This window comes from Onychostoma macrolepis, chromosome 11, assembly GCF_012432095.1.
Source record: "Onychostoma macrolepis isolate SWU-2019 chromosome 11, ASM1243209v1, whole genome shotgun sequence".
Lineage (NCBI taxonomy): Eukaryota > Metazoa > Chordata > Actinopteri > Cypriniformes > Cyprinidae > Onychostoma > Onychostoma macrolepis.
In genome coordinates, this window is record NC_081165.1 from 96,049 (window position 1) to 103,402 (window position 7,354).

The 7,354-nt window shown below is 52.6% G+C and overlaps 6 non-coding genes across 6 annotated transcripts; all 6 read left to right on the top strand.

Annotated features, from left to right (window-relative positions):
- Positions 1-1,446: 1,446 nt before the first annotated feature.
- On the top strand, positions 1,447-1,520 carry trnai-aau (transfer RNA isoleucine (anticodon AAU)). The gene has a single exon. It is a non-coding gene; the product is annotated as a tRNA-Ile (tRNA).
- A 95-nt stretch (positions 1,521-1,615) lies between these two features.
- trnaf-gaa (transfer RNA phenylalanine (anticodon GAA)) lies at positions 1,616-1,688 on the top strand. The gene has a single exon. It is a non-coding gene; the product is annotated as a tRNA-Phe (tRNA).
- Positions 1,689-5,238: 3,550 nt separating this feature from the next.
- On the top strand, positions 5,239-5,320 carry trnas-gcu (transfer RNA serine (anticodon GCU)). Its single transcript has one exon. It is a non-coding gene; the product is annotated as a tRNA-Ser (tRNA).
- A 371-nt stretch (positions 5,321-5,691) lies between these two features.
- Positions 5,692-5,773, top strand: trnas-gcu (transfer RNA serine (anticodon GCU)). The gene has a single exon. It is a non-coding gene; the product is annotated as a tRNA-Ser (tRNA).
- A 1,019-nt stretch (positions 5,774-6,792) lies between these two features.
- trnai-aau (transfer RNA isoleucine (anticodon AAU)) lies at positions 6,793-6,865 on the top strand. The gene has a single exon. It is a non-coding gene; the product is annotated as a tRNA-Ile (tRNA).
- A 96-nt stretch (positions 6,866-6,961) lies between these two features.
- Positions 6,962-7,034, top strand: trnaf-gaa (transfer RNA phenylalanine (anticodon GAA)). Its single transcript has one exon. It is a non-coding gene; the product is annotated as a tRNA-Phe (tRNA).
- The last annotated feature ends 320 nt before the right edge of the window (positions 7,035-7,354 follow it).

Sequence of the window (7,354 nt, forward strand, 5' to 3'; positions counted from 1 at the left end):
TGGTCAAACTACTTTGGATTTTTAGGCAATATAACAATCCTGGCCAGGACGTGTCCCCTATAAATGGCACATATGGCCACCCTACTTCTGGGCACGGGTGTCTGCGTGGCGTGTTTACGGAACAGGTTAGCGTCACGTACAAGAAGGCTTATTCACTCTTCCTCTTTACTGAAAGAAGAGTGTGCGTTGCTTTCCTGAACCCTGGGAGAGAGAATTATGGGTGTCCTGGCAAAAGGGGTGGAGTCATAAAGCTCAAGCGAGACGAGGCGGCTGAGGCGATGAACTGCTAATCCATTGTGCTCTGCAGCGTGGGTTCGGATCCCATCCTCGTCGATCTCTTTAGCCCGTAAGTGATTTAGTCTTTGCGGCCCTGTGAGCAACGGCTGCTCCGTCAAGGTTCCATGATGTAATGATTATCACTCAGGACTCTGAATCCAGCGATCCGACTTCAAATCTTCGATGGGACCTGTTATGCCACCAATTTGCACAGGGCACGTCCGAAAAACCTTTTGGCAGCAGTGAGCCCCAAAAGCGCACGTGGGAGAGTCGCTCCGTGGCGTCAGCGCAGTCTGTCTCTTTAGGAAGTGAGCGTAAAGGGCAGGAGATGGCCACCAGCAAAGCAGTGAGCCCCAAAAGCGCACGTGGGAGAGTCGCTCCGTGGCGTCAGCGCAGTCTGTCTCTTTAGGAAGTGAGCGTAAAGGGCAGGACTCAGCGTGGAGAATGCGGGCATCGATCCGCTACCTCTCGCATGCTAGCGGCGCTCTACCATTTGAGCTAATTCCCTGGCCAATGTGGGCGATGTCCATCTCTCAAAAGGCGCCTTGACGACAGCCATTATGACGGGCTTGAGGAAAGAGGCCATCTCTCCTCTGTGCTGGCACCTTTGTAGTGGCCGCCATTTAGTTGTAGGATTAACCGAGAGATTGTGCTTTTGTTTTTAAGGCCCTTCTTGGTCTTGTGACCCCAGTATATATGTGTGCGGACTCCTGTATTACGTAGGCTGCCTTTGGATCACTCAGGTCGTGCATCCAGCTTCTCCCCTCTTTTTCCCACACTGGCTTAAAGTCTACGGGACATCTGACCGTTTCAGCTGTCCTCCCCAAGATCCCTCTGCATGTTAGGTCCAGCCCCATTTTTAAATCCATTCAGAGGCCAACTTTCCTTCGTTTGCCTTTGACACCGTCTCGAGGTGTTTGATAACTTCCATGTTAGTTCGTGCTCCTTCTTTGGTTGTTGCTGTAGTTGTTCATTTTTTCACGGCTAGGCGCTTGCGCAGGTAGGCTCGTTGGTCTAGGGCTGTGACTCTCGCCTTGGGTGCGAGAGGTCCTGGGTTCAAATCCCGGACGAGCCCGTTGTGAGGCTTGGTCCAGAAGCTGTTTCATCTCTTTAGGGTCAAGAGCAATCAGGAAGTTTTTGGTCAATCGGGCAGAAAGCTAGGCAAAGCCAGGCCGGTTAGCTCAGTTGGTTAGAGCGTGGTGCTAATAACGCCAAGGTCGCGGGTTCGATCCCCGTACGGGCCAACTCTTTTATTCTCTGGGAGCTCAGCTCTGCTCTTCTGGCAAAGTGACGGGTGCTCTCACGGAAATCCCTGCTGGCTAAACAGCTTGCAGTTGCGGCCGAAATAGCTCAGTTGGGAGAGCGTTAGACTGAAGATCTGAAGGTCCCTGGTTCGATCCCGGGTTTCGGCACATGTGCCCTCTCTTTTCCTTTTGTCCGTGGGGCCCAGAGACCAAAATCCACTGGGATCCAACCCCACTGACAAACTGCTTGGCAACGGCCACATCGCTATCTGCCTCCCAGATGGCCACCAGCAAAGCAGTGAGCCCCAAAAGCGCCGCGTGGGAGAGTCGCTCCGTGGCGTCAGCGCAGTCTGTCTCTTTAGGGAAGTGGCGTAAAGGGCAAGAACCAGCTTGGAGAATGCGGGCATCGATCCGCTACCTCTCGCATGCTAAGCGAGCGCTCTACCATTTGAGCTAATTCCCTGGCCGCAGTTGAGCGATGTCCATCTCTCAAAAGGCGCCTTCAAGAGCGACAGCCATTATAACGGGCTGCAGGAAAGAGGCCATCTCTCCTCTGTGCTGGCACCTTTGTACTGGGCGCCATTTAGTTGTAGGATTAACCGAGAGATTGTGCTTTTGTTTTAAGGCCCTTCTTGGTCTTGTGACCCCAGTATATATGTGTGCGGACTCCTGTATTACGTAGGCTGCCTTTGGATCACTCAGGTCGTGCATCCAGCTTCTCCCCTCTTTTTCCCACACTGGCTTAAAGTCTACGGGACATCTGACCGTTTCAGCTGTCCTCCCCAAGATCCCTCTGCATGTTAGGTCCAGCCCCATTTTTGAATCCATTCAGAGGCCAACTTTCCTTCGTTTGCCTTTGACACTGTCTCGAGGTGTTTGATAACTTCCATGTTAGTTCGTGCTCCTTCTTTGGTTGTTGCTGTAGTTGTTCATTTTTTCACGGCTAGGCGCTTGCGCAGGTAGGCTCGTTGGTCTAGGGCTGTGACTCTCGCCTTGGGTGCGAGAGGTCCTGGGTTCAAATCCCGGACGAGCCCGTGGTGAGGCTTGGTCCAGAAGCTGTTTCATCTCTTTAGGGTCAAGAGCAATCAGGAAGTTTCTGGTCAATCGGGCAGAAAGCTGGGCAAAGCCAGGCGGTTAGCTCAGTTGGTTAGGCGTGGTGCTAATAACGCCAAGGTCGCGGGTTCGATCCCGTGCGGGCCAAGCTCTTTTATTCTCTGGGTGCTCAGCTCTGCTCTTCTGGCAAAGTGACGGGTGGTCTCACGGAAATGCCTGCTGGCTAAACAGCTTGCAGTTGCGGCGAAATAGCTCAGTTGGGAGGCGTTAGACTGAAGATCTGAAGGTCCCTGGTTCGATCCGGGTTTCGGCACATGTGCCCTCTCTTTTCCTTTTGTCCGTGGGGCCCAGAGACCAAAATCCACTGGGATCCAACCCCACTGACAAACTGCTTGGCAACGGCCACATCGCTATCTGCCTCCCAGATGGCCACCAGCAAAGCAGTGAGCCCCAAAAGCGCCGCGTGGGAGAGTCGCTCCGTGGCGTCAACGCGCAGTCTTTCTCTTTAGGAAGTGAGCGTAAAGGGCAGGAGATGGCCACCAGCAAAGCAGTGAGCCCCAAAAGCGCACGTGGGAGAGTCGCTCCGTGGCGTCAGCGCAGTCTGTCTCTTTAGGAAGTGAGCGTAAAGGGCAGGAGATGGCCACCAGCAAAGCAGTGAGCCCCTAAAGCGCACGTGGGAGAGTCGCTCCGTGGCGTCAACGCGCAGTCTTTCTCTTTAGGAAGTGAGCGTAAAGGGCAGGAGATGGCCACCAGCAAAGCAGTGAGCCCCAAAAGCGCCGCGTGGGAGAGTCGCTCCGTGGCGTCAACGCGCAGTCTTTCTCTTTAGGAAGTGAGCGTAAAGGGCAGGAGATGGCCACCAGCAAAGCAGTGAGCCCCAAAAGCGCACGTAGGGAGAGTCGCTCCGTAGCGTCAACGCGCAGTCTGTCTCTTTAGGGAAGTGAGCGTAAAAGGGCAGGGAGATGGCCACCAGCACAGCAGTGTTGGATTTTATCTTCCATTCTTGGAAGATAACATTTTTAGACAGACATATTGATGGATTACATCTTCCTTGTCTGAACGAACAAAGGCGTGCCTGTATTTGCATCGCTTTGATCCTTCTCACCTTCTCACGCACCACGATTGGTCGATTATGTACAATACCTGCGTGTTATCGGTCAAACTACCTTGGATGTTTTAGGCAATATAACAATCCTGGCCAGGACGCGTCCCCGTATAAATGGCACATATGGCCACCCTACTTCTGGGCACGGGTGTCTGCGTGGCGTGTTTACGGAACGGGTTAGCGTCACGTACAAGAAGGCTTATTCACTCTTCCTCTTTACTGAAAGAAGAGTGTGCGTTGCTTTCCTGAACCCTGGGGAGAGAGAAATATGGGTGTCCTGGCAAAAAAGGGGGTGGAGTCATAAAGCTCAAGCGAGGCAGGCGGCTGAGGCGATGAACTGCTAATCCATTGTGCTCTGCACGCGTGGGTTCGAATCCCATCCTTGTCGATCTCTTGAGCCTGTAAGTGATTTAGTCTTTGCGGCAACGTCTGCTCCTGTCAAGGTTCCAAAGATGTAATGACTATCACTCAGGACTCTGAATCCAGCGATCCGACTTCAAATCTTCGATGGGACCTGTTATGCCACCAATTTGCGCAGGACACGGCCCGAAAAACCTCTTGGCAGCAGTGAGCCCCAAAAGCGCACGTAGGGAGAGTCGCTTCGTAGCGTCAACGCGCAGTCTTTCTCTTTAGGGAAGTGAGCGTAAAAGGGCAGGGAGATGGCCACCAGCACAGCAGTGTTGGATTTTATCTTCCATTCTTGGAAGATAACATTTTTAGACAGACATATTGATGGATTACATCTTCCTTGTCTGAACGAACAAAGGCGTGCCTGTATTTGCATCGCTTTGATCCTTCTCACCTTCTCACGCACCACGATTGGTCGATTATGTACAATACCTGCGTGTTATCGGTCAAACTACCTTGGATGTTTTAGGCAATATAACAATCCTGGCCAGGACGCGTCCCCGTATAAATGGCACATATGGCCACCCTACTTCTGGGCACGGGTGTCTGCGTGGCGTGTTTACGGAACGGGTTAGCGTCACGTACAAGAAGGCTTAATCACTCTTCTCTCTTTACTCAAAGAAGAGCGTGCGTTGCTTTCCTGAACCCTGGGGAGAGAGAAATATGGGTGTCCTGGCAAAAAAGGGGGTGGAGTCATAAAGCTCAAGCGAGACGAGGCGGCTGAGGCGATGAACTGCTAATCCATTGTGCTCTGCACGCGTGGGTTCGGATCCCATCCTCGTTGGTTGATGCCTTAAGCGCAGGGGTGGGAAACGTTGATCCTGGAGGGCCGTTGTCTCTGCAGACTTTAGCTCCAACCCTAATCAAACACACCTGAACCAGCTAAATCAAGGTCTTCAGGATGCAGTTAGGGTTTTTTTATCCAGTTTTTCTCAGGGTTGGAGCTAAACACTGCAGGAGAGTGGCCCTCCAGGATCAACGTTCCCCACCCCTGCTTGAGCGTTTGAAAGGGGCCAGTGCTACTGCCAAATGATTGACACTCGTACCTACCTGGCCTCTCACGGCACACTAAGGGTCAGCTTTTACGTCGTCCTATTGAAAGGAGCTGCAGAGAAGACGACACAGTCCAGCTTCCGGTCTGGCAGGCCAGCGCGTGACGAGGTGGCCGAGTGGTTAAGGCGATGGACTGCTAATCCATTGTGCTCTGCACGCGTGGGTTCGAATCCCATCCTCGTTGGTTGATGCCTTAAGCGCAGGGGTGGGAAACGTTGATCCTGGAGGGCCGTTGTCTCTGCAGACTTTAGCTCCAACCCTAATCAAACACACCTGAACCAGCTAAATCAAGGTCTTCAGGATGCAGTTAGGGTTTTTTTATCCAGTTTTTCTCAGGGTTGGAGCTAAACACTGCAGGAGAGTGGCCCTCCAGGATCAACGTTCCCCACCCCTGCTTGAGCGTTTGAAAGGGGCCGGTGCTACTGCCAAATGATTGACACTCGTACCTACCTGGCCTCTCACGGCACACTAAGGGTCAGCTTTTACGTCGTCCTATTGAAAGGAGCTGCAGAGAAGACGACACAGTCCAGCTTCCGGTCTGGCAGGCCAGCGCGTGACGAGGTGGCCGAGTGGTTAAGGCGATGGACTGCTAATCCATTGTGCTCTGCACGCGTGGGTTCGAATCCCATCCTTGTCGATCTCTTGAGCCTGTAAGTGATTTAGTCTTTGCGGCAACGTCTGCTCCTGTCAAGGTTCCAAAGATGTAATGACTATCACTCAGGACTCTGAATCCAGCGATCCGACTTCAAATCTTCGATGGGACCTGTTATGCCACCAATTTGCGCAGGACACGGCCCGAAAAACCTCTTGGCAGCAGTGAGCCCCAAAAGCGCACGTAGGGAGAGTCGCTTCGTAGCGTCAACGCGCAGTCTTTCTCTTTAGGGAAGTGAGCGTAAAAGGGCAGGACTCAGCGTGGAGAATGCGGGCATCGATCCCGCTACCTCTCGCATGCTAGCGGCGCTCTACCATTTGAGCTAATTCCCCTGGCCAATGTGGGGCGATGTCCATCTCTCCAAAAGGCGCCTTCGAAGAGCGACAGCCATTATGACGGGCTTGAGGGAAAGAGGCCATCTCTCCTCTGTGCTGGCACCTTTGTAGTGGCCGCCATTTAGTTGTAGAATTAACCGAGAGATTGTGCTTTTGGTTTTAAGGCCCTTCTTGGTCTTGTGACCCCAGTATATATGTGTCTGGATTCCTGTATTACGTAGGCTGCCTTTGGATCACTCAGGTCGTGCATCCAGCTTCTCCCCTCTTTTTCCCACACTGGCTTAAAGTCTACGGGACATCTGACCGTTTCAGCTGTCCTCCCTAAGATCCCTCTACATGTTAAGTCCAGCCCCATTTTTGAATCCATTCAGAGGCCAACTTTCCTTCGTTTGCCTTTGACACTGTCTCGAGGTGTTTGATAACTTCCATGTTAGTTCGTGTTCCTTCTTTGGTTGTTGCTGTAGTTGTTCTTTTTTTTCTCGGCTGGGCGCTTGCGCAGCTAGGCTCGTTGGTCTAGGGCTGTGGTTCTCGCCTTGGGTGCGAGAGGTCCCGGGTTCAAATCCCGGACGAGCCCGTGGTGAGGCTTGGTCCAGAAGCTGTTTTATCTCTTTAGGGTCAAGAGCAATCAGGAAGTTTTTGGTCAATCGGGCAGAAAGCTAGGCAAAGCCAGGCGGTTAGCTCAGTTGGTTAGAGCGTGGTGCTAATAACGCCAAGGTCGCGGGTTCGATCCCCGTACGGGCCAAGCTCTTTTATTCTCTGGGTGCTCAGCTCTGCTCTTCTGGCAAAGTGACGGGTGGTCTCACGGAAATGCCTGCTGGCTAAACGGCTTGCAGGCGTGGCCGAAATAGCTCAGTTGGGAGAGCGTTAGACTGAAGATCTAAAGGTCCCTGGTTCGATCCCGGGTTTCGGCACATGTCCCCTCTCCTTTCCTTTTGTTCGTGGGGCCCAGAGACCAAAATTCACTGGGATCCAACGCCACTGTCAGACTGCTTGGCCACGGCCACATCGTTATCTGCCTCCCAGATGGCCACCAGCACAGCAGTGTTGGATTTTATCTTCCATTCTTGGAAGATAACATTTTAGACAGACATATTGATGGATTACATCTTCCTTGTCTGAGCGAACAAAGGCGTGCGTGCGTGTCTTTGCATCGCTTTGATCCTTCTCACCTTCTCACGCACCACGATTGGTCGATTATGTACAATACCTGCGTGTTATCGGTCAAACTACC